Source organism: Rhinatrema bivittatum, chromosome 12, assembly GCF_901001135.1.
Source record: "Rhinatrema bivittatum chromosome 12, aRhiBiv1.1, whole genome shotgun sequence".
Lineage (NCBI taxonomy): Eukaryota > Metazoa > Chordata > Amphibia > Gymnophiona > Rhinatrematidae > Rhinatrema > Rhinatrema bivittatum.
The window spans coordinates 48,076,395-48,102,576 of NC_042626.1; the positions used below are offsets into that span (position 1 = coordinate 48,076,395).

At 45.7% G+C, this 26,182-nt stretch overlaps 1 protein-coding gene across 1 annotated transcript in view; it reads left to right on the plus strand.

The window, feature by feature from the left end:
• LOC115073633 (corticotropin-releasing factor receptor 1-like) overlaps nucleotides 1–10,215 on the plus strand; it is a 246,210-nt gene extending 235,995 nt beyond the window's left edge. Inside the window, 2 exon segments of the mRNA XM_029572234.1 lie at nucleotides 7,492–7,650; nucleotides 9,683–10,215. The gene's annotated coding sequence lies outside the window, so the exon portion shown is untranslated.
• The last annotated feature ends 15,967 nt before the right edge of the window (nucleotides 10,216–26,182 follow it).

Sequence of the window (26,182 nt, forward strand, 5' to 3'; positions counted from 1 at the left end):
TTTGGCTCCCTTATCCTTTCCTCCTCTCTACACACAACAGCTGCCTTCTTTGTGGCTCTCATCCTCCCCACCGTCCAAGGATCCCCACAGTGACTCTCTCTTCCCCCAACCATACTGTCTCACTCCTATCCTCTTCCATGTTCACAAGGGGCCATGGTCAGCAAAATGGATTGAACTTTATAAGGTCGCAACACTAATTGGAAACACTGTGCTTGGAGGGATCCAAGATGGCAGCACATCAGTGAAGCTTCATGGTCTTGTCCAGATTCATCTTACCTTTTTTCTCTTTCCTATGAGCAAAAGAGACAGGTAAAGACTGGGTTTATCCTTCTGAACCCATGCCTGTGATTGCTTCAGTCCCAATTGATTTCTTTTTTAGACCTGTGGCTTATGTGCAGGCAACAAGTCCAGTGGCATCCAGGACTCAGCCGATATAAGGGGTGGCATTTCTGGGTTCTGAGGTGTCCCTGTTCTTGGAGGGATGCATCACTCCACTATAGCTGGTACTGAACTGCCCAGTACTCTCAGTATTGTGGTCGTGGCTGCTGATGCAGACCATGTGATACCAACAGGAGGAGGTCAGAGGAGTGTTTTGGCATCCAAGAAAGAATGACGAATTTAGTCAGTTGGCCTTGGAGCAGTATTCAATCCACAAAGCAAGATGGATGTTGTTGGGGTTTTTATGGAAGGGGAGGGAGTTGAATAATATATTGCCCTCAGGTAAGTTACAGCTTTCCCCCAGTTATTTCCAGTGGACAGTCTTTTGAATTAAGAAAATCTTCAGTAGTTATAATGGATGAGTTGTAGAAGGCAATTTTTGACTTGTGAAAGGTTCATCAACTACTTGTTCAGTTAAAGGATATTAAGTCAAGAGGGGGGTGGCTAAGAGAAAGAACTTAAGGACTATGGAAATCTGGTGGTTAATATAGAAGAAAAATATACGAAATTAGAAGATCATGAAGGACACTTCGTTAATACATAAGATGGAAATTTGGAAAATGCAGTTCTGTGGCGAAATAGGTAATATGACTCTAAATGTTATTCTTTGTTTCTCATTTAAAAAATGTTTTTACTAGATATACAGGTGGCAGTATTCAATAGTTGCCAGCAGCTGGTACTGAAATGGTTAATCTCTAACAGAGTCAGCTGATGACATCACTGCTGCTGTCCAGTCTGAAGTGACAGACTCAACTATTTGTAAAAGTGACATTTGGAAGCAGCTGAAAGCCAGAGAGAGATATAAAGCTGGGGTCTGCCAAACTTTATTCAGGATTGTCACTGTTATCTGAGACAGGGACAGCATTCAGCCCTACAGTGAGGTTCAGTAAATGTTACTATGTAATCCCTTCTCTTTCTCCCCTGCTTACTGCATCACGTTTCTATATAGTGTCTTTTATGTTGTTTACTCTTTCAAAAAGCACAAAGACTCGGGGATATAAAATGAAGTTGCTAGGTGATACATTTAAAACTAATAAAAGAAAATATTTGTTTACTCAACGCATAATTAAGCTCTGGAATTTGCTGCCAGAGAATGTGGTGAAAGATGTTAGCTGTGTTTAAAAAGGTTTGGACAAGTTCCTGGAGGAAAAGTCGATTAACTATTATTAAGGTTTAGCTGAAGAAATGCACTGCTTATCTTGGGATAAGCAGCTTGGAATCTATCTACCCCTTAGGATCCTGCCAGGTACTTGTGACTTGGATTGGCCACTGTTGGAAACAGGATTCTGGGCTTGATGGACTTTTGGTCTGACCCAGGTTGGCAAGTCTTATGTTCTTAAGGTCGTAAGTTCAAAGATGGACATTGCAGTTTATTAATTTTCCTAAAATGGATACAATGACAACAATAATGATTTTTCATCATTATAGGAATGAAATTTTGTCTATTCCTATTAAAGTGCTTCCTCCTATTTATAAGATTTATTATTTTCCACCCAGTCAGAAGGTTATTTCAGTGGATGACGTTTCTCACCCACATGGACTGTTTTTTGATAGTCTGGACATTTCTGCCTTATTGATAAAATCTGATGGGCAGGCAATTTCATTTAATAGTAAATTTTGCTTTGAAATCAGATAAAGAATGGATGATTCCTTAGGTCTAGAGATAAGTTTATAATTCAACAATTAAGGTCGTCCCTGATGTTGCAAAAGAAAAGAAAGTAATTCTTTTTGTTATATAGCCCTAAGGTGCTTCAGCTAGGTACCTTCTTTTACTTGAAGTGTCCTTGTAAAGATCTAATTAGTTAGCAAGCTCTTAGGTTTGCTTTTTATTAGCCTTCTCAGCTTTCTCTCTTCCTCGGTGATAAGGCTATTTTTGTTAATCCTCAACCTCCTGGTTAGACCAAGATGTGATGAAATGAATAACCTGCTAGTGCATTGTTGCATGCTGACCTTCACTGATGGTGATTCAAGAAGTAATTCTTGTAATATTTCTAAAATAATGTAATAAATATTAAAACTGGAAAAGAGAAATGTAGTGCTCGAGGTAAAAAGACAGAAGTACAGAAGGAGGCATCAGATAGGTCAGAAAACTGAGTAACGAGCGCATTTTGATTTTTGTAAACTCTACAAGGTTCATTTCACTTAAAATGATAAGAACAGTGTCTCTTCCAAGAACACCATGATTTGAGGGCTGGTGGCAGCTATTTGGCTCTACTAACAGTCGAGAATAACTGAAACAAATGTACCTGAATTCCAGCAGGAGCAACGAACAACCCAATCTTCTATATGACAGAAGCTTTATTTAATTGGAATCCCATTTTTTTTAACTAATTTTGGTGATTGCAAGCTCCTGCTAGAAGCATAGGTACATGGTCTTGGAGTAATCCTGGATTCAGCATTGAATATGGAAGCCCAAACTGTGACCATCTCAAAAAGCTCCTTTTTTCAACTGCAGTGAAATCACAGACTTTGGCCTCTCTTTGAAAAGACAAATTAAGTGACACATTCATGCAAATGATAATTACCTTGTTGGATTATTGTAATTCCTTGTTTGATGGGTTATCTTTAAAGAGTGCACAGTGGCTGCAATTAATATAAGATGCCAATGCCGCTGCCAGTATACCCAAAAATTCCAAATGGCAGGATCATATCAGTACTAATACTTAGACATGTTACAAAAGAATTTTTTATATTTTTCTCTAATCTACAAATATTTCTAAAGGTATGTGGAGGACCTTCATAACACCCCACAGTTACTACAAATTTTCACCATTACGGGTCATGTTTAATCATAAGTCCTTTTTTCTTTCATGACTTATTTTCTTTTTGTGGTATATTTTTCAAGATGTGATTTTTTTTCCTTTTATAATATATTTCCTTAAAGGTTAAATTAATTCTGATGATTTGATCAAAATTTCCCATTAATAGAAAAACACTAAAATTCAATACTTCCCTTCAATGAAGGAAAAAATAGCCCAACATGATATCATGTTTTGTGCAAACTGCTTCAGGGGCTCTCTGTTTTACCGGGAAAAATTAGTCCTTGTACGTGGGAAATTGTCTGAAATACAGAAATAAAAGATTAGAGCAACTTTAAAAGAAAATTGAAATAGTACGTACTAAACACCAGGACAATCTGAATGCATGAGTCATCGGCCATCTTGAAAAGCAGGCCCATATTGAACTCAATTTAAATACCCTGGTGTCTATACATAAGTCATCACATAAAATGACATATTACATTAATCAAATGACAGCTGACCATTCTATTTCCTTGTTTAGACCCAAAGCAAACACTGTTATCAGATGAAAAATCCACTTCTGTTCCTTTACGTGAAGTTTACGGGCAAGATCACCTCCTCTCCAATGAAACGGAACTACTTCCAAAATAGTCCAGTCAATATCCTCAAAAACATGCTGGAATTCCAGGCAATGTGACACTAAAGGAGCTTCCAACTTCTGATTTTTAAAACAACTTTTATATTCAGTGAGGTGAATTTTAAGCAAGCGTGTAGTCATTCCTATATATTTCAAAGAGCAGGGGCAAGAGATCATATAGACTAGAAAAGATGATTTACAAGATGTAGACAAGGGTACTGGGACACATTTGCTCATAGGTAAAGTGATACAGTCCACATCAGATTTTAATTGGCAAAAAGAACACTCTTGAACGCATTCTATAATTGTTGAGGTCGGTGTTGGTACAAAGTAGCTGGAATGTAGAACTTGATCTCAAATGTTATGGCCTCTGGAAAAGGTAAATCTCAGGATGATATGAAACATGAGGTGAATTTTTTTGTAAACTCAGCCACTGTCTCCTAATAGCTTGGCAGATTGGGACAGATAAAGTTGAATGTCTGAGGACACATGTCCGCCTGTTCAAATCCCCATCTGAAGTTATTTCCAAAAATAAATCATAGTGATTGCTATACAAGGCTCTGCGATAAGCTGATTTAACACAGACAAGTAGATATCCTCTATCAAGGAATCATTCTGCCATTTGTTTTGTCTGATTTGCCAAGCATAAACATCTCAATCTGAAAAACTGGCCCACTGGAAGATTTCTCTTAAAATTGGTGGTATGAAAACTGTCATAAGTTGTTAAGGTCACTCGATTTCCTGTATATACTTGTTTTTAGTGAATTAGAACATTTAGTAATTGCTATATCTAGGAAGGTTATTTTTTCATGATGACAATGAATCATGAACTTCAAATATGAGTTCAAATTGTTGAGCCACTTGTGAAAATTTAAAAGAGAGGAAACTGATCCATTCCAGATAATAAAGTCGTTGTCGATATATCGCTTCCAACATACCAAGTGATGACTCCAAATGTTGTCATATATATAATTGTGATTCAAAATGGGATACAAAAATATTGGCAATGTCTGGGGCCATAGCCGCACCCATGGTGGTCCCTCATATTTGTAAAAAGTATTTTCCATCAAACGAAAATAATTTTTTCCAAGTGCCAATGATAATAATCGAAAAATGTAAAAAGTTAGTATTCTTTGCGGGTGCTGACGTTGAGACAATAACTCAGAGTTGACTGCAATAGCTTGATCTTGTGGAATTAGGGTATATAATGACTCAATGTCCATAGTGACCAACAAGCAATCAGGTTGAACACTGGTAGTTTTTAAAAATTCTAACATGCTGGATGTATCTTTAATGTAAGATGGATAAGAGCTCATGTTATTTTATAATATGTCCTGTCACGAGTCTATTGCTTTAAATTGTCTACATTCTAGGAGAGATGTAATCAAGCCCGCCGATAAAGGCGGTGCCATAGGATGTGCTCAATATTATGAAGAAGTTTTCCATCAACTCTCAAACTCTGAGTTCTACCAAGAACTTGAAACTGACCCTACCAATGACATTTTGACTGAAGTGACACAAACTATACAATATGATTTTGAACATGGATATCTAACTAACTCAGAGAAAAACATTTTAGTTAACAAACATCCAAGAGCTCCTGTCCTTTACATGGTTCCGAAAGTACATAAACTTTTGATGCATCCACCTGGCAGGCCAATAGCTTTGGCTAAGGAGTCGATTCTTGAGAGGAGAATGCCCCTTCAATTTAAAGGACTGTTTATCTTTTATTATCCCACTGGAGTTTTAAGATCAACCATGAAGGAGTTTAGACAAACTGGGATTTGTTAGTGGACCTTTTAGGGTGTACTGCAAAACCTTGCTTGTTGAACTCTGTTCTGGGAGAGATACTTTATGAATAATACATAATTAGTTACCTATTCACCAAGTGAAGACCTGGTTGTTTTTTGTAGGGTTTTAGTGATTGTTAATATTGTGATTGATGGAAGTTTATGTTTCTAGTGTACTGCATTCCATTTTAGCTTTATTATTTTTATGTTTATGTTATATTACTATGTGGCTGAGAGAAAGAAAAGTTATTTTTTATTACCTGTGGTTGAGGGATGAGACCCTGGAGATGCTCCCTGGAAGTGCCTGCTGGCATGGTTTAGGGCTGATTGGAGGAGAGGCTGTCCAAGTTCCAGTGCAGCTCAGTCGAGAGCCGGGCTGAAACAGCTTGACTTATTTTAAAAAGAAAAACATGTTTTGGGGTTTTTTCTCCTGCAGCTCACTATTCTACCTGCAACCCATTGTTCTACCTCCTCAGCACTCTAGAGAAGAGAGGTAATCCTATCAATCACAGTGGCCCAATGTGATAGCCTCATATCCTTATGGGAGTGAAAGGCCCAGTATAGGAATACCAGGGGAGTAAAGTGACTAGCCCCCTGGAGGTTTTGGGGACACCACAGCTACTTTGAAAATGCTAGAAATTAAATAGACATGGCTGACACCTGTGCCATGGAATGAGGAAGGAGGGTGAGCACAGGATTAAGGTATGTGAAAACTTTTAGACTGGAACTATTTTTGTGAGGTCATCAGAGCAGGGATCTGCTCTTTGGGGACAAAGAGTTTTAGAAAAAAAGAATTAGAGGGAAGGAATGGATATGGATGGACTACAGCAGAAATGCTGTACTGGCACTGCCATATTCCAAGAGAAAAACAAATTTAGAGTATTCAGCCACCAATTTAAAGGGAATAGCTAAACAGATTAGTATAATAACAGTGCTAGGGTGTGCCTTAGAAAACTGAGAGAGGCACACAAGTGTTTTTTCACTAGAAGGTAAACCTGGTTCGTTAAGTCAAGGTAAGGGGACAGGATAGTTAATGGTAAAGACTTGGACAGGACCGCAGTGCTATTTAGCTGTCCTTATTAGAGAGAAGGGTAGTGTTTTGTGAAAGTGGGTGTATGTATACCCCTTTAAACAATATCTAAGATAGAGCATGTTTGTTTGTCCGATTATTTTTCCTAGCTAGCAACCAGTTTAATTAGGTTGTAGAAACTTTTCAGTGCCAGAAGTTAGTTTATCATTGATTTGGTAGGAAAGCCTGGTCCTCAGTGCCACAGAGACCACTGCATCCTAGCATCTATCTGGGACCAGAGCTAAGTGTGCACACCCCACAGGACACAAATAATAAGATATGGCCTGTCCAGTACACAGAAAGATAAAAATAGCTGATAAAGATACTTACCTCCAGGGACACTGTATATGGAGAGCCTGAAAAGAAAAACATGTACACATGGTTAGAGCATGGCAAGAAACATTCAAAGACAATACTTATCTGAATCTGTTTGACACGTTATAAGGTATTATAAGAAAAAGAATACAATTATTAATTGTGGTTCAAGGTATTTTGCACTACAAGAAAAAGGCTTAAATTGATTGACATTTCTAACGATTGTTTAAATATATGTAAGAGTGTATAAAGGTTATTTTTCTGGAAGCATTGTTTAAAAGGAAAATATTTCTTTATTCCCAAACTGTTTTTAATGTTTTTTTGTTTTGTTTTCCTAGTATAATAAACTGTTTTTTACTTTGAGGTTCATTTATTGTAAGGTAAGGTTTTCTTTTAGACCAACATCCCCTCAAAGGTCATTTTCCTAACGTTTTTTTTTTTTTTAATCCCTGTTTTCCCTTCCTACCCCCCCCCCCCCCCCCCCCCCCCCCCCCCCCCCAGGAAACAGCTTGAGAGAGTCACACTTGGCCACACAACACTTAACAGGAAAGAGGACTTTTCAGATGTGCCCTCCTGAGCCCCTACCTACCATCACATCCCTGCCATCAGCCCAGGACACCGAAGTGTGAGGAACTCCATCCTGAGGTGGTTTACAATTATGTGAGTATGGATTTTATATATACATTATGTTTTAAATGATATGTTTGTTTGTTATTATTTATTGTGTTTGGGTGAGTTATTAATCAGATTAAAAAAATAAATATATAACAACTAAATCCATGTTACTAAAAGCACAACAGTGCTGGTCAACGTGAATGCTGTTCCGCCCACTTACACCTAGATAAATGAAACACTGCTCCAGTGAAATATGAGCCTTGATAACTGTCAATACACTGTGGGAGTCCCCATCTGGAAAAAGATTTGTTCCCAAAGTACTCTGGCTGTTATAAAGGCACTATCATTATGGGTAGGAAGAGCTACCCCTCATTTACTAAAGATATATCCATACCATCAAAATATAATGATACTCACCTTCGGCAATGAGTAGGAGACCTTTCTAAATAATCTGAATTTGAAACCTAAGCCTCTTGAGGGAAGGAAGATGCAAGAGAATAGAATGAATCATAGAGCCAAGAATTTTATGAGAATAAATGAGACAGGATAAACTAGTTCTTCAGGGCTTTCATACAATCTCCCTCCTTCCCCACCCTTCCACTCCTCCAACTCTTACCCCCATCTCACATCCCCAGTCAATCTCACAAACCTCATTAATAATCCCTTGAACATATCACACCTCCCAATCATATTCCCTAGTCCCCTGCCATATCTCCCACTCATACCACCAACTCCCTATCTCACACGTTGCCCCAGTCTCACTCCCCCATGCTTACAGCAATCTCATTCTCCAGAGCCTTGCAAACCCCCCGCATATCACATTCCTCTGTTCGCTCATTGTCTCTGCGGGTGCCAGCCTCCTCCTCTCTATAGCGCTTCCTTTTTAAACCCAAAGTGCACCACAGAGAAAGTGAGGGTGTGCTCTCTACAAGAGGAATTGTGGCGCCACAGGCCTTTTGTGATCAACAAGCCCCCGTGATCCTGTCACAGAAGAAAATTCACATGTCAGTTCAGGAAGTGAAGCAGATAGCTTGGGAGTCTGTTGAAAGATTTGGGAGACTTGAGATATCTCTAACAACCCGGAGTCCCCACTCTCCACCCTATCCAAACCATGAGTCTTTGTAACCCCTCGCCCATACAATCCCCGTGCTGCACCTCATTGACCTCCAGCTCAAAATCCCCATCACACCTTCCCCTGCCCCCCTGCAAAGCTGAGCCCCCTCTCATCTTTTCCTCCTCCGTCTCCCCCCCTCCGTGGTTGTCCAGCCCCAGCTGGTTTGAGAGCGGAGCTGATGGCTCAGGGCTGGTGCTTCTCTAACACATTCTCCTGCCACTAGAACATTTCTGTCCTTCACGATTCAGTTTCAAATTCAAAACCTCCGGAGCACCGTGCACTTCAGACAGCTGGGAACCAGCGGGGAAGAAGAGACACCGGTAGTAGGAAGACCCATCCGGCTGCCCAGCCCCACGCTCCTGCCTACTGGGATTGGGCTGCAAAGGTAGTGGTGGTGGTGGGGGGGGACGGGGGGACTAGGAAGGTAGGGGAGAAAAAAGAGAAAACCATTTTCAAAGGGGGGCACTTGCTCCATGGGCTTGTAGTTCCTGTCTGTCTTACAGAAATTGGAACCGCAAAACCAGGACTGGATTAGGCTGCCCCTGATGACCAAGTCAGGTCGTCAAGCTGAGCTGAGCTGAGCTGGGTCGAAGAGGGAAGGGCCTGCAGGAGGTTAGAGTTTGCAGGTTCAGTCCTACCAGTCCTCTGCTCACCTCCCCAGTAAAGGGAGTATGGAACATCTAATGTGTTTCATATCTCATGTGATAATATTATGGGTTATGTAATAAGTATGTATGTTATATGATAGTTACATATGTCTGGGCATCTTTACTGTTGTAAACCACTTTGGACGACAGCAGTTCATAAGAAATTTTAACTGAAATAAATTAATATACTCATAATTAATATAATTACCAAGACCTAATTAAGAAGCAGCTGGCAAGGAGGTTACACGGGGGAGCTGCCCTTCTCAGCTGATCTTACAGTCTGCTTTTCTTATTTTCTTTCTTTTCCCTGACACAGGTACACAACTGAGCCCTGTCTTCCCATCCCGGCTAATGGCCCTTCCTCTTATCGCCGCCTCAGGAGAGTCCTCTGCTGTTATTGGAAGGTTTAACGGGACGTGAGATTTGTCGCCGTTTGAGGCTGGAGAGCCAGCACGCTGGGAGCGATGTTCTCTCTGTAAATAGCATCACTTTATGATAATCCCATCACCTGATCTGGTGAAAGGCCCAGGCGGACCGCTGCTCTGTGCTCGGAATTAATTGCATTATCAGTGCATTGCCAGCACAGGCACGACTAAATTCTGAGAGTAAACGTGGGCAACTTTTACTTCTTATTATCTTGGCTCCATTTCTTTCTATTACACTTCCCTCGGAAACATGCGCCCTTCCCCTGCAAAAATGGATGTGTGGTTCCTAAGGAAATCAAACCTACAAGTCCGGGTCCATGCAAGGGTTGGGGGTGAATCCAGACTGGATCGGCTTGTCCAGGAAAAGAAAAAAAAAAACAAAACAAAACACCATGAGACCAGCTGGTAAGCATTGGCAAGCAGGCTCATCCAGAAATTGTTCAGCGTGGCTGCCAGTTGTCGAAAATAGGTGTCAAGGGCATTCGCTCCCAAACCAGGACCTCAAGGAGGTGCCCCACCCAAGCCTGTTGGGTTTCAGGATATCCATAATGAATATATGCATGACTCACATTCGCATACAATGGAGGCAATGCTTGCAAATGTGTCTTATGCAGATTCATTTGTGGAGACTCACGACTAAGCAGCCCAACCACTTTAGGCAACTTGTTTGCCACAGTTGGGTTATGAAATATTTTTTCCTCCTTTTAAAATTATTTACCTTTTGGGTTCATTTCCACACATTTGTGGGTACTTTTCATGTGTTATTTAGTGTACCCATTAGGCTTTATTGGTTTTTCTATCCTGAAAACCTGACAGGCTCGGTGTCTCTGAGGACTGGTTTGGGAAGCATTGGTCTAGATGTTTATGTGGGACAGAAGATCAAGGATCACCGATGGAGGTGCCAAGTGTGTAGCGTGCGAGGGGATGGACCTCCAGTAGGAGCAGATACTCTTCTGAATCTGCAGAATGAGTCCCTTATTTTGATTTAATTATTATAATTTATTGGACTTGATATACCGCATGTAAAAAAAAAAAGTATTCACGTGGTTTACATTACTAAACAATCCGCTCTCTCTACTGCATTACGTCCATCCGGTGTGTTGTACTGGGGCAGTAGGAATAAGGGGGGGGGGGGGGGAATCAGATGGCTCCCTGGCATGAAGGACAGCCTAAACTAGCTCTGATTTTACCCCTCATCCTTCCCTCCAGCCATTGCATCTGTGGACTTGTAGTTTTTTAATTTTGCTAAGAACAACAAGTTCTGAGATGCAGTGGAGGTAAAACCTTACCTGCCCCCGACGAACGTGGAGCCGGATGATCGACCTATCTAAAACACGTCCCTCGTTCCCATGATGGGGTGGGGAAGGCAGTCAGAAGCAAACCAAAAATCTTTGTTTATTTTATGTATGTAAAAAATGCAATCTGTGCTCAGCTCATGGACACAGTGGAATAGAAAATAAATAAATAACTGAATAAATCTTGGGACGCTTGAGTGAATTCTAAAGACAGAAAGAGGAATTCTTCCTTCCTTTTACCAAGATGAACAATTTCCTAGACTTTTAATTTTCGCTGACCTCTTCCTGCCTCTTTCTTCTTTTATCTGCGCTGAATGCAAAGTGCCGGTCTTTAAATGGCTCCGTGAAAGCCTTGCTTTATCATCTGATCCTGCCATGCTGCAGCCAGTTTCCAGCTACGGGTAGTGGACACGTCTGCCCGGTGTGCCACCAAGATGAAAGGTAGTTCATTATCTAAGAGATAAATGACAATTCTTCCTTCCCATATCCAATCATAAGCCTCCTTTCTCTCCCCCTGCAGTTCCTGAGTCATTAAAAGCTCTTTATTTATATACATCCAGGCAGCAGAATATGCAATAGGTTCCAGGAGGGGCCAAGAGATGAGACAAGCAGGGCTGCATGTGAGCAGATCCAGATCAGTGTTGCTTCACCTGAGTCAAATATTTCCATTTTAAATAGGGACTTGATGAGGAAATTGGCTTGCAAGGAGCAAAATGAAAGAAATATGCAAATGTTATCAGGTCTTTTTGGAGTGAAACCAACCTAATGAACATCCTGATATTTAACAAATGATAAACATTTCGAGGAAAGAGGAATAGGAGCCTGTCACCTTTAGGACTGGAGGGCTCAGGGGAGGGGCACAGGGATACAGAGCCTGTCACCTCTAGGACTGGAGGGCTCAGGGGAGGGGCACAGGGATACAGAGTCTGTCACCTCTAGGACTGTAGAGCACAGGGGAGGGGCACAGGGATACAGAGCCTGTCACCTCTAGGACTGGAGGGCTCAGGGAATGGGCACAGGGATACAGAGCCTGTCGCCTCTAGGACTGGAGGGCTCAGGGGAGGGGCACAGGGATACAGAGCCTGTCGCCTCTAGGACTGGAGGGCTCAGGGGAGGGGCACAGGGATACAGAGCCTGTCACCTCTAGGGCTGGAGGGCTCAGGGGAGGGGCACAGGGATACAGAGCCTGTCACCTCTAGGACTGGAAGGCTCAGGGGAGGGGCACAGGGATACAGAGCCTGTCACCTCTAGGACTGGAGAGCACAGGGGAGGGGCACAGGGATACAGAGCCTGTCACCTCTAGGACTGGAGGGCTCAGGGGAGGGGCACAGGGATACAGAGCCTGTCACCTCTAGGACTGGAAGGCTCAGGGGAGGGGCACAGGGATACAGAGCCTGTCGCCTCTAGGACTTGAGGGCTCAGGGGAGGGGCACCAGGATACAGAGCCTGTCGCCTCTAGGACTTGAGGGCTCAGGGGAGGGGCACCGGGATACAGAGCCTGTCACCTCTAGGACTGGAGGGCTTGAGTGCAAAAATAAAGGTTAACAAATAAATATCTAAAAATAAAGTGATACCTTTTTATTGGACTAAGAAGAAATTTCTTTACCAGCTCTCCACATCAGAAAAGAATGAGTAAAATATGACATTTACCAGAAAATATGAGTAAATCATAAAAGGCCTTCTAGTGATAGTGAGAAGAGGAAGGGGTTGAGGGGGATTTGATGGTCCTCAGAGGTGACAAGCAGTGTAATTTTATGACTCATAATGTGAGAGCTTATGAGTGCTTTCTTCTCAGTTCCTAATTATCTAATTATTTTAACTTCAAAAGTCTTATGTTCCAGGACACAGGGAGGCAGAGCCTGTCACCTCTAGGGCTGGAGAGCTCAGGGGATGGGCACAGGGATACAGAGCCTGTCACCTCTAGGGCTGGAGAGCTCAGGGGATGGGCACAGGGATACAGAGCCTGTCACCTCTAGGACTGAGGGGCTCAGGGGAGGGGCACAGGGATACAGAGCCTGTCACCTCTAGGACTGGAGGGCTCAGGGGAGGGGCACAGGGATACAGAGCCTGTCACCTCTAGGACTGGAGGGCTCAGGGGAGGGGCACAGGGATACAGAGCCTGTCACCTCTAGGACTGGAGGGCTCAGGGGAGGGGCACAGGGATACAGAGCCTGTCACCTCTAGGGCTGGAGGGCTCAGGGGAGGGGCACAGGGATACAGAGCCTGTCACCTCTAGGACTGGAGAACACAGGGGAGGGGCACAGGGATACAGAGCCTGTCACCTCTAGGGCTGGAGGGCTCAGGGGAGGGGCACAGGGATACAGAGCCTGTCACCTCTAGGACTGGAGGGCTCAGGGGATGGGCACAGGGATACAGAGCCTGTCACCTCTAGGACTGGAGGACTAAGGGGAGAGGCACAGGGATACAGAGCCTGTCACCTCTAGGACTGGAGGGCTCAGGGGAGGGGCACAGGGATACAGAGCCTGTCACCTCTAGGACTGGAGGGCTCAGGGGAGGGGCACAGGGATACAGAGCCTGTCACCTCTAGGACTGGGGGGGGCTGAAGGGGAGGGGCACAGGGATACAGAGCCTGTCACCTCTAGGACTGGAGGGCTCAGGGGAGGGGCACAGGGATACAGAGCCTGTCACCTCTAGGACTGAGGAGCTCAGGGGATGGGCACAGGGATACAGAGCCTGTCACCTCTAGGACTGAGGAGCTCAGGGGATGGGCACAGGGATACAGAGCCTGTCACCTCTAGGACTGAGGGGCTCAGGGGAGGGACACAGGGATACAGAGCCTGTCATCTCTAGGACTGGAGGGCTCAGGGGAGGGGCACAGGGATACAGAGTCTGTCACCTCTAGGACTGAGGGGCTCAGGGGAGAGGCACAGGGATACAGAGCCTGTCACCTCTAGGACTGGAGAGCACAGGGGAGGGGCACAGGGATACAGAGCCTGACACCTCTAGGACTGAGGGGCTCAGGGGAGGGGCACAGGGATACAGAGCCTGTCACATCTAGGAATGGGGTGGGGCTCAGGGGAGGGGCACAGGGATACAGAGCCTGTCACCTCTAGGACTGAGGGGCTCAGGGGAGGGGCACAGGGATACAGAGCCTGTCACCTCTAGGAATGGGGTGGGGCTCAGGGGAGGGGCACAGGGATACAGAGCCTGTCACTTCTAGGACTGGAGAGCTCAGGGGAGGGGCACAGGGATACAGAGCCTGTCACCTCTAGGACTGGGGGGGGGCTGAAGGGGAGGGGCACAGGGATGCAGAGCCTTCCACTTAAGGATCTGTTCCGCTCCGGGGATTTCCCTGCCCAGCAGCCACAGTGTATGCCCTGACCTGTGCCAACGCAGAATGAGCTCTGTGAAGCTCCTTTCCCGGGTTGCTAGCATTTCTCAGCACAGTAATATTCTGTAATTGTCTCCCCGCGTTAGTGGAATAAAATTGATTTTTTTTTCTCCATCAGTTTCATCAAGACCCAGCGAGTCAGCACCAAGATTGTCTCTGTCACACGTCCCCCGGGTTAGGATTCCTCTGAAATTAATGGCAGCTCGTCTCCGAGGTCTCATTCTCTTGGTAAATGCATGCCGGAGCTGGAGAGAGATTGCATAGCATGCCGGCTGATGAATGAGTCTTATTAATCAGAGAGATTTTTACAAGCGGGCTAAAGGCCTCCGATGGAATCTGTTCAAACAAATGAAGCTCATTTTTGAAACCAAAACAGATTTGCAAAAATATGAGATGGATGTCAGTCCCAAGATGATATGAAGTTTTCTCCATAGTAATATAATTCTGCCCTTAACTTCAGCCACCCAAAGCCTTCCCAAATAAGCAACAGATTACACTAGAGCCCCTCCAACTTGTTTAAGATATATATATATATTCTCTTTCTCTCTCTATATATGTATATTTATATGCACATGGTATATAATCAGCGGTGTCTTACCAATTTTCTGTCACTGAGCTCTCACCAGCTTGGCTCCACTGGGTGAGACCCTTTATGCTGTTAAAATAATTTCACAAGGGGCGTCCGAGATTGCTGACTCCAGCACATCGCCGAAGTTTTAGGTGGACCCGCAGGGCTGGCAAAATACCGCTTGCTCAGAGGGGCAGAGAATACTAGGGGGAGATGCTAGAAAAACCTGCATAGCGCTAGGGAGGAACAGGGACCATGTCTTGTTTCGCTCTTTGCTCTGTTTCGTAGGGAGAAGGGATTGTTAGCAGATGTCTGGTGTGTGGGGTAAGGACGACACAGTTTGGGACGCGAGAGGAGCACGTCTGCTGAATACCCTACCCCCATACTGCTGCTGTCCTTACTCCCTTCTGTCTCACCAGTCTGTCGTGTAATGCATGGCTTTTCCTCTTTCTGTCAGGAAGCAGTAATTCACAGCCTCTCTTCTTGCACTTCCCATCTGCCTCTTATCAGGCAGGTATCAGGTAAAGCCTCCAGCATTTCCTCCCATATGTAGGCCAAGAACAGCAGTGCTGGTTCATGACTGAGCAGGACATGATGCAGCTCCCTTTACAGCTACTTCCAGTGACTCTCTTACCAGTCATTAAGTGTTATCACTACACAGGTATTTGTCTAAGCATTTAAAAGTCTGAATTGATCAAGTTGAAATGATCAGAGTTTCATTTTTAGGTAAAACGCTTTATATCCTTTTGCCCATCCCCTGAGCCCTCATATCTTAGAGGTGACAGACTCTGCATCCCTGTGCTCATTCCCTGAGTCCTCGTCCTAGAGCTAACAGGGTCAGTATCCCTGTGCTCATCCCCAGAGCCCTCCAATCTTAGAGGTAACAGAATCTGTATCCCTGTGCCCCTCCCCTGAGCCCTCCAGTCCTAGAGGTGACAGGCTCTGTATCCCTGTGCCCCTCCCCTGAGCCCTCCAGTCCTAGAGGTGACAGGCTCTGTATCCCTGTGCCCATCCCCTGAGCCCCCCAGTCCTAGAGGTGACAGGCTCTGTATCCCTGTGCCTCTCCCCTGAGCCCTCCAGTCCTAGAAGTGACAGGCTCTGTATCCCTGTGCCCCTCGCCTGCGCCCTCCAGTCCTAGAAGTGACAGGCTCTGTATCCCTGTGCTCCTCCCCTGAGCCCTCCAGTCCTAGAGGTGACAGGCTCTGTATCCCTGTGCCCCTCCCCTGAGCCCCTCAGTCCTAGAGGTGACAGGCTCTGTATCCCTGTGCCCATCCCCTGAGCTCCTCAGTCCTAGAGGTGACAGGCTCTGTATCCCTGTGCCCCTCCCCTGAGCCCTCCAGTCCTAGAGGTGACAGGCTCTGTATCCCTGTGCCCATCCCCTGAGCCCCCCAGTCCTAGAGGTGACAGGCTCTGTATCCCTGTGCCTCTCCCCTGAGCCCTCCAGTCCTAGAAGTGACAGGCTCTGTATCCCTGTGCCCCTCGCCTGCGCCCTCCAGTCCTAGAGGTGACAGGCTCTGTATCCCTGTGCTCCTCCCCTGAGCCCTCCAGTCCTAGAAGTGACAGGCTCTGTATCCCTGTGCCCCTCGCCTGCGCCCTCCAGTCCTAGAGGTGACAGGCTCTGTATCCCTGTGCCCCTCCCCTGAGCCCTCCAGTCCTAGAGGTGACAGGCTCTGTATCCCTGTGCCCCTCCCCTGAGCCCTCCAGTCCTAGAAGTGACAGGCTCTGTATCCCTGTGCCCCTCGCCTGCGCCCTCCAGTCCTAGAGGTGACAGGCTCTGTATCCCTGTGCCCCTCCCCTGAGCCCTCCAGTCCTAGAGGTGACAGGCTCTGTATCCCTGTGCCCATCCCCTGAGCCCCTCAGTCCTAGAGGTGACAGGCTCTGTATCCCTGTGCCCATCCCCTGAGCCCTCCAGTCCTAGAGGATACAGGCTCTGTATCCCTGTGCTCCTCCCCTGAGCCCTCCAGTCCTAGAGGTGACAGGCTCTGTATCCCTGTGCCCATCCCCTGAGCCCCTCAGTCCTAGAGGTGACAGGCTCTGTATCCCTGTACCCCTCCCCTGAGCCCTCCAGTCCTAGAAGTGACAGGCTCTGTATCCCTGTGCCCATCCCCTGTGAAAACTCTCTTGTGCCCTGTTGGACACATTTCCAATACTGTGTGCACTGTGCACATAAATGAAGTAAATTCCATTTCAAGAAAACACAAATATCTGTTCCTACCATCACATCCATGTCTCAAACTTAATGCTGAAATTAAAACGATTTTCCTGGCTGTTGAGCCTGTGAAGCCCCAGCAGTCATTAAGGTGAATTTACAGTCCAGCTGCTAGCACTGTGTCTCCCAGTTACCTGCCAATAGGCACAGCCGCAAACACCAACCTCTCACCCTCAGCCCTTGTCTTGCTTTTCAGGGGTTGTACTTTGTTCGTGCTGATCATATGATGAGGTCCCTTTCTTTGGCTCTCTGCAAAGAGCCTCATTCCTGATTCTATGCTGCTCTCTCCTGCTCCGAGCCGCACTGTTTAATGACAGCACTGCAGTCACAGCTGTCCATTTCTCTATTTTGATGGTTTCTTCAGATCCAAAGTTGCTAAGAAACCTTTGATAACATAATGGAGCTATTTCAGAAGGAGCTAAAGTTGTTTTTTTTTTTTTTTCCCATGTGTAGCTCCTGTCTTGAAAATTCTTGAGGCTGACAACAGTGACATCCCTTTTCAACCAGAGGATTCACAGGCATGCCTGGCACCCACTGATTTCTGCAAACAAGGTTCCTTCCCCAAAGAGCTTACATTTTGGAGTACAGGGAGATTTAATGCTCAAAGCCACAGCAACAGTGGAGTTTTATATGCTGCAAGTGATTGACTGGAATGTGTTCATTCTCCTTTCGGCAAAATGAAATCTCTTCTCCAAAAATACCGAGGGCTCCGCCTCTGAGAATCCTCGGCTTCTGCTCCTGGAGTAAATCCACAGGCCTGGTAACTTCCCTTGGCAGCCCACCTCTTGGAACAGAACTGGAATCCTCCCTTGCAGATAAGGAATTTTGTCACGACTCCCATCTTCAAAGTGATCGCCTTTGGGTCCCCTCCCACTCAGTATTCCCCCAGCCCCCAAGATTATTCTCCATCCTTGAAAGCTTAAGAGGCTCCAACCTAAAAAGAACTGAAAAGGACAAAGGACCTATAGGCATCTCTGTTATATAGGCACTAATCTCATGACCTTAAGGATCCTCCCAATGGGGATTGTCTGAAACATCAACACATGCTCTTCCTCTGTGGAGACACCTAGGTGACTAGTAAGGGGCACTTCTTGTACACACTTTCACATGGATGTATGCACAATCAGGGTTCCAGTTCCAAGAATAAACAGAATATAAAAGAAACTAAATATATGCAAGTCCACTTTGCATTACTCACACATCAAATTAATTCCAGGTTTAGAATCCAATACACAGATAAACGTAGAACTTAACAACCGAGAATTCATGGAATCTCCCACCGGGTTCACCATATTTATTTTATTTAACAGTTTTTTTATACCGACATTAAAATACACATCATATCGGTTTACAATTTAACAAAAAGATGGAAATTACAATAAAACAGGGGAGGGGAAAACAGGACAACCAATGAATAATGTATAGGAAGCAGGGAGGAAGAAAGAATTTACCAGAACGAAAACCAAAAAGAGCAAATAAAAAACATGGTATTACAAAATGTAGCAGTATTACATAATGACATGGTTCGGCATGTTACTATGGGGCAGTAAGGCTGGAGTTGAGGGCCAAGCAGGGTGGGCTGAAGTCAGCGATAATTAATCTGGGAATGCCTGGTGGAAGAGCCAGGTCTTTAACATCTTGCGGAATTTGCAAAGGCATGGCTCCTGGCGGAGACTGAGAGGCAGGTTATTCCAATGATTGAGAGGTAGGTTATACCAGCTCAACAGCCCTCCCATTGCCAGGAATGAAGCGTTGCTCCCAGCAATCTCCTATGTAATCCCAGAGGACCAATGGGGATCCTTAGAGGTGGGGCTGCAGGTCTTAATGTGGGACTTTTATGCAAATTCCTTCTGGTTTTCTCAGCTTCCATTTATCAGAGCCTTCTGGTGGGTTGAGGGCAGAGCTCCAGCTTCCTGTCCCAGTCAATTGCCAGTTCAAGGCCAGCCAGAGGGTTTTGGCTCTTACAGATGAGGAGGGTGAGAATTGCTGTATCCTCCCCCTCCATCCTCCAGTCTCCTTGAAGTCACCAGTGCAAATGTGGGTGTCTGGCACCTTTTTCTTCCCAGGGTTTGTTCTGTAGCAAGGTCTAGGGTGTTCAGGGAATAGAAGGGTGAGAGAGAGCCTGGACAGGTGAGAACATGAAAACAATGTAGGGGGACTGTGCCTATGGAGAGGGTATGTGAGAAAGAGTGTGAGGTGAGTGAAGGGATGTGAGTGCAGGAAAGCCAGTGGGAGGGGGGGGGGATGTAAAAGAACTGGCAGGAGCTGGAGGAAAGGGATAAAAGGGGTTTGAGGGAGCTGAGGCGTGGGGGACTATGAGAGAATTGGAGAGAAAGGGGGTAGAGAGATGTGAGAGGAAGATCCAGAGGGGGAGAATGGGTGTGAATGAAAATCAGAGGCGGTGATGAGGGGGTCGAAAGAGAAGTATTGTCGAATGGGAGTGAGGCAGACGTGGTGATGAAGGGTGAGAGACAGCTAAAGGTGATGGAGGAGGTAAGGAGGCTGAGAAAGTGTCAGAGGTGGAAAAGGGGGAGACAGAGTGTGCAAGGGCCAGAGACAGTGGGAAGAGAGAGAAGGGAGGGTACACCAAAGTCAGAGGTGGGGAGGAAGGCTGAGAGAGAGAGAGTGAGGGGGTGGTGGAGGGGAGGGGAGTTGAGACAGAAAGAGAGAGAGAGAGAGAGAGACATACACATACCCACAGCAGGATGGTGCAGGCTGAGTGGGAGAGAATCAGAAGGGATCATGGAGGAGGGGGCATCAAAAGGAGCCAGAGAGGATACTGAGGGAAAGCAGCGAGTATGCAAGGGCATGACTGAGGGACGAGAGAATCAGAGGGGGAACACAGGAGGGAAAGATTAGGGGTTGAAAGTCAGAACCAGGATGTTAGGCAGTAAGAGAGCAAGCGATGGGATAATTGGGGTATGTCAGAGTGGAGGGGGTAGGATGGCAGGTTCCCATTGATGTCTGCTACACAGGGTAGCAGGCCACAGCCCAGTAAGAAGACCAATCATTTGGGCAGGTTCAAAGGGGTTCTTGCCGCCCTCTGCTCTGACACACCTCCGCTGGCCCTCGAAGCTGGTTTGGTTGCTGGCCGGAAAGTCCTTGAAGGTTTTCAGAATGTCAAGCAGGATGCTGGCACAGTTGGAGCAGCCCTCCATGGCCGGATGAGACGCAGAGGTCTGAAAATGACTTATAGCTTCCACCTGCCTGCTCTAGACGAGCTTACATTGCTGTTCATCACAAGCCTGTGACAGGTTGGTTTGGATTCATGTCAGTAGGTCTCTTTGGCTCTTTCAGTGTGTTTGCACATCACAGGCTCGATTTTTGAAGTTGCCTTTCTGCGCAAAAAAACAGGGATTTATTATGCTTTGAAAATCCATCAGGGGGTTACACAGGGAGAAGTACGCATGCAACCTGATTTCATGCATAATTTTTTCCGTTCCAGGGCACAGAGTCAAGGCAGGGGAAAGGATTTACACTCACATGCTTAGAATATTAAAAACCATGCGGGTAATGTGCACGCAAAATGTTATGTCTGCTCCAAGGACAGTGTAATCTTCTCTGCACATATGTCCACTTTGAAAATCTGAGTCAAAGTCTGCCCTATGGGAGCTATTAAAAAATGACCCTCTGTTAGGATCTCACTTGTACCCTTGTCCTGTGTTTTTACTGGTTTGGTCATGGAGGTTGGGGGAGGGGGTGGATGATCCTGATTCTTGAGCTTGCTTATCAAAATCTTGGAAGGGGAGCCTATAGGCCTGAGCTTTGAGTCTTTTAAATATTTATTTATTTATTTATTTATTTATTTGTGCATTTGTTATATACCGTGATTCAGAACACAAGGATCTATCTTTACGGTTTACATATTCAATCAATAAAAATAAGAATAAGAAATAGAAAATACAATAAAACATCAATAAAATAAGATAAAATAGTAATTAAAAGAATAAAAGCTAGATAAATATTAAAATGAATAGAAAATCCTTAAATAAAACTAGATTTCTCATGTGGATTGCAGCCTTGAATGTCAGTCTCAACAGCTGTGGCTTCATCCCAAGCAGCCAACTGGCCCCCTGAATCCTTAATCAGGCATTATAAAAAAAAAATAAAAACAGCTAGAGTTGGTCAGAATGGACAGCAGAGCCTGCAGCTTCCACCCCCGCGTCTGGGAGGCAGATAATCCGCAGCCAAAGGCATGCAGATCACAAGCTGACTGTCAGCACCCATCACCTCCCCCACCAGTGTGCGATCCATCAATGGGACAGCACAGCAGCAAAGCCACATCGCAAGGCCAGCTTTGCTTGCAGCAGACAACTGTGTGCTCTCTGGACAGCCTGGGGTTTCAGAAAAACCCACTCTGCAAACTGTAATAGCCCCCCCATGTGTCAGTGTTGAACTTTTCTACCAGCTGTTCTTCAAACTTTCTTCATGAACTCCCCTTGTACCCGCTCCCCCTTTCATAGTTTCCCTGAATCCCTGAGGATAGCCTAAGAATCTCTGTCTCGCACCACCTACCAGCTTATATATTTGCACAGTATTTTCCTTTTGTTTTTCCCCCTCCTCCCCACTAGTACCCAGTTCCCTTATCAGTTTCATTGTAAAGCCCTGTTGGCCAGTTTATGTTATATGGAAACTGATGTGATGTTTGCTTAACAAATGTCGGTATACAAAAATTTTAAATAAATAAATAAATAAATGACATGGGAGGCTCGGTTACAGGCTGAGGAGAACCAAGTAGCAGGTGGAGATCAGGTAGCAGATTAGTGGAGGTTCCTTGGGGAAAGGGGTAATTTCCCTATCGTAGGGGGTTAGCTACAAGGCAAGAGGGGGCGTGGGTGGGGGACTCTGGTCCTGTTTTGAGGAACCCGATGAAAGCACCTTATTTTACCCCTCCCTCATCTGGAAAATAAATATCAAATAATAATATACTAGATGAAGATAGATAAAGACCAGTTTGCCCCTCCAGTGCATCCACTTATTCTGGTCTACACTGCTAAGGATATGTTGCAGCCAAACGTGACCTATGGGGGGTTGCAAATCAGCCTGCTAATGGCCCACAGCCTCTCCCCCATGCAAGCACTGGGACCTTTCTCTCTTCCTCCCTTCTCCTCTCCCGACCGCTGGCAGGAGGAGAGCGGCACTTTCATCCCTGACTCCTCCTCTGCAGGCTTAAAGCTGAATGCGCTGGGCTCTGCAAGGCTCACAGGAGTCACAGGCACCACACGTGCAGACTTCAAATTGAACCTGAGTGAGGAAGACACAGGGAAGAAAATCCACTTTCCTCCTGCCAGCGGGAGACTGTGGCGCCCAGAGGGAGAAACGGTGGAATAGGATCCCATCGGATGGGGACAGGGAGCCTCAAGTTGCAGATGCAGGGCACCCTAAAATATGGGACCTGGGGAAGTCATCCTGATTCACCCTGCCCTAGGGATGTCCTTGATCTCAGCTGCCAGCTGCAGAAGCTTGACTGCTTGTAAGATCCAAGTCGGTGTTTGTCGTCCCCTTTGTCTTCCATCCTGGGAGGATAAGCAGACAAGTTCCCCTATGTAATCCAACAGACAGGCCCTCCCACCCACCCCCATATCTTACCGCTAAGATTTGTAATAACCTAAGCAGCTATTATATCTACTGAGGCTGTTGCCCTAACTTCTGGCCACCAATTTCCCTGTGGCCTTGCTAGATAGGGACCCGCTTTTGTTTAAAATGAAATAGAAAATGTCAATAGCATTTCTCTAGAAGTAAACGGGTAGAAAAGGGTGAGCCAGTCAATCTGATGTCTCTGGATTTTCAGAAGGCATTTGACAAATTCTTTCATGAGAGACTCCTCAGCAACTTAGCACATTGGTCACTGGTCAACAGATAGGGAAGGGGGAGTTGGAGTAAGTGGTCAGTTTTCCTGGTAGAGAGAGGTGAATAGAATAGAGTGCCCAAGGGATCTGTACGGGAAGCAGTGATATTTAACATTTACATAAATGACCTGCAAAAGGGACAAACAAGCGTGAGGTGGTCAGATCTGCAGAGGACACTAAATTATTCAAAGTGGTTAAAACGTGAGTGGGTTGTGAGGAACTGTAGAAGGGCCTTGCCGGACCGAGGAACTGGGCTTCTGGATGGCAGATGAAATGTAATGTGTTCAAGGGCAGAGTGATGCACATAGAGACAAATTATAGAACACATCCAGTTCAGTGCAGTACAGAGCACATATTATTACATCAGGTTGGCAGTCAGGCCTAACCAGTAAACAAAATAAGAATGGTTTAAATGCACGTGCAGGGAATGGTGCAGCGCAAAGGATGCTGGTTGAGGATCTACGACAGGAAATGTTGTCCGGTGCAAACGGTATAAGGACAATGAGCCTTTGTCAGGTATTAGAGCAGTGCCCCTGCATGAACTCTGAGCGCTGCAGCTTTCCCCAGACCCGAGTCCACATGGAAACGGACGCAGTTTCTCCCACAGGTTTAGCAAACGTTTTCCATCGTCCCCCGTGTGTGGCGGGAGCTGCTGCCCATTCTTGTGCAAGGAGGGAGGGAGGAAGGGGGACTGCCAAGGCAGGGAAGGAAGACCTGCAGTTCAGCGCTATCCTGGACTGGAAACCTGCTTCTCAAGGGCTAGATTTTGCAACGGCACGTTCAAGGCATTCAGACCGTGGTGGGAAGGTTTCTTCCTTAGAACGTATCTGGAGGTGTCACTAACTTTGATTATAGTCTCACACTGACAAATGATGGGCAACATCAACAAGTTTTGCAAAAGGGTTTGTAGGTGATCTCAAATCCCTGTCCTGGCTCAGATGCACAAGTTGATGACATCATCACTGTGTGCCCAACAGAATGATGATGTCATACAAAGAGAGACTACATCCTGAGCCTCACCAGGGGGAGGGTCCATTTTTGCATGTATCTTGAAAGGAATGAACCTCAGTCATAAGCCAGGATATATATTGGGAATGATCTCAGTTTTTCAAATTTACTGCTAATGCCCTTTTTAAATTAACCCTCTTAGAGTCATCAAGAGGAGTTTGCCAGAGATAAGGCCATTTTTCTCTGCAGAGGAAGTTCATGAAAAGTTTGCTCAAATATTGCTCAAGAAGGGATGTGTTTCCTTCTTAGGGGATGAGTTAAAGCGGCATATAAATAGTACTTCTGCAGGAGGCACGGGTTGTTGGGAAGGAGAAACTGAGGAGACAGACAAGTGATTAGACTCCCTAGTACACAAAGCTCATGTTTGCATTGGCCGAGAAGTGTTGAGATGCTGGAAGAGGCCAGGAGGGTTTTTGCCAGGTTCATGGGGGAACCATCCAGAGGGCTTAACCCTCTTGCGAGAGGCTGAGGAAGCCCACATTGAAGAGGAATTGAGAAGAATTGTATCTGAAAGCCTTAACCTAAAATCTCGGGGTATACTGATGAAAGAAGTGGAATAAGATCTGACGTGGATTCTGTTTTGGGAGTTATACCGAGCAGAGCAGGTAAGTGACTGTTTTCCTGGTTCTCCTTCTTCTTTGATTTTTAATCCCTTTAATTGGACTGTATCCTGGGATTTTTTTCTGGGTTTTACAATTGCTTAATTTTGGACTCTGCAATAATTTTCTTTGTTGCATTGGAACAACAACTGAACTGTGTTCCTTGTTTCTTTTTGAAAGTCTCCAGTTGGATGGTAGTGGATTTTATTTTGTTGTTTTCCCAGTTCTAGGGCTACACTACCCCCTGGTAGTGTAGCCCTAGAACTGGGCTACATTATTCTAAAGGAAACTTGCTCTTGAAGTTCATAGGATGCAATATATCAAGATGTGCTTGGACATTCTTTTTATTTAGGCCAGTGGCACCCAATCCAGCTGGGGAGGGCTTTTCACTTTTAAAAATTGTGGGTCGCTGTACCGCCATTACTGTTTTCTGTGGTGGGTTCCTTAAGTGGTCGCGTACGCTGCACCTGAAGCATTGCAGATCCAAAACTGGCAGGACAGCAGGCGGAGCAGTGGGAGCCCAAGCCACTGTACCTCCCAGCCTGTGCTGGTCTGCAAATAGGATACAAACTCATGGGCCAGCTCTTCCTGTATGCTGCACTCGCACACTATCAGGCCGATGCAATATCGGCGCACGCGTTAAAGGGGCGCTCCTGTATGACATCAGGAAGAGCCGCCCCACTAGTTTGAACCTGCTTACAGAGCCGGCCCAGTTTGGAAGGAGTGGATCTACTGCTAAATAGGTATTTTGCCCAAGGAGGCAGGAGGGACACGGGAGGGATGTATGATGTGGTTGAGGCGGCAACAGTGGAGGGGGGGGAGGCAAGAAGGAGATTTGGGGTGGAGGAAGAGAAAGACAGGAGGCAGATGCTGGGGATGAGGGGGGTTAAGAGGCAAGGGAGAGGATGTTGGCAGAAGGAGTCTGGGACAGATGCTGGGGAAGGGGTAAGAGACAGAAGAGAGGATGCCGGGGGGATGGGGAAGGAGGGGGAAGGAGGTATGGGAGGATGATACAGGAGGAGGAAATCTTGGCCTCGCTGCTCACTTGTAGACAAAATTTGCATGCACCCCCCCCCCCTCCTTCCTCCACTAATCCATGCCAAGGACCAAGGATGGGGATCAGTATTGGGTAGGAGGGGGGGGCACTGATGATTTTTGACAAAGGTCTCTTTAGAACCAAATGAGCTAACACCATACAGAAGCCCTGGTCTGGAGCATCTTAGTTTTCATAAGGTGGATGGCAATGCGATCATCTTAGGGATCGTGAAAGTGCTGTGAGGAATGGGCATTTCCCACTGGAGACTTAGAAGCAGACAAACCATGAGAGGCTTCTTAGAAAACTAAAAAGTCATGGGATGGGAGGCGATGTCTTTTCGTGGATTACAAACTGGTTAAAAGACTGGAAACAGAAAGTAGGATTAAATGGACAATTTTCTCAGTGATCTGTACTTGGACTGGTTCTTTTCAATATATTTATAAATGATCTGGAAAGGAATACGATGAGTGAGGTT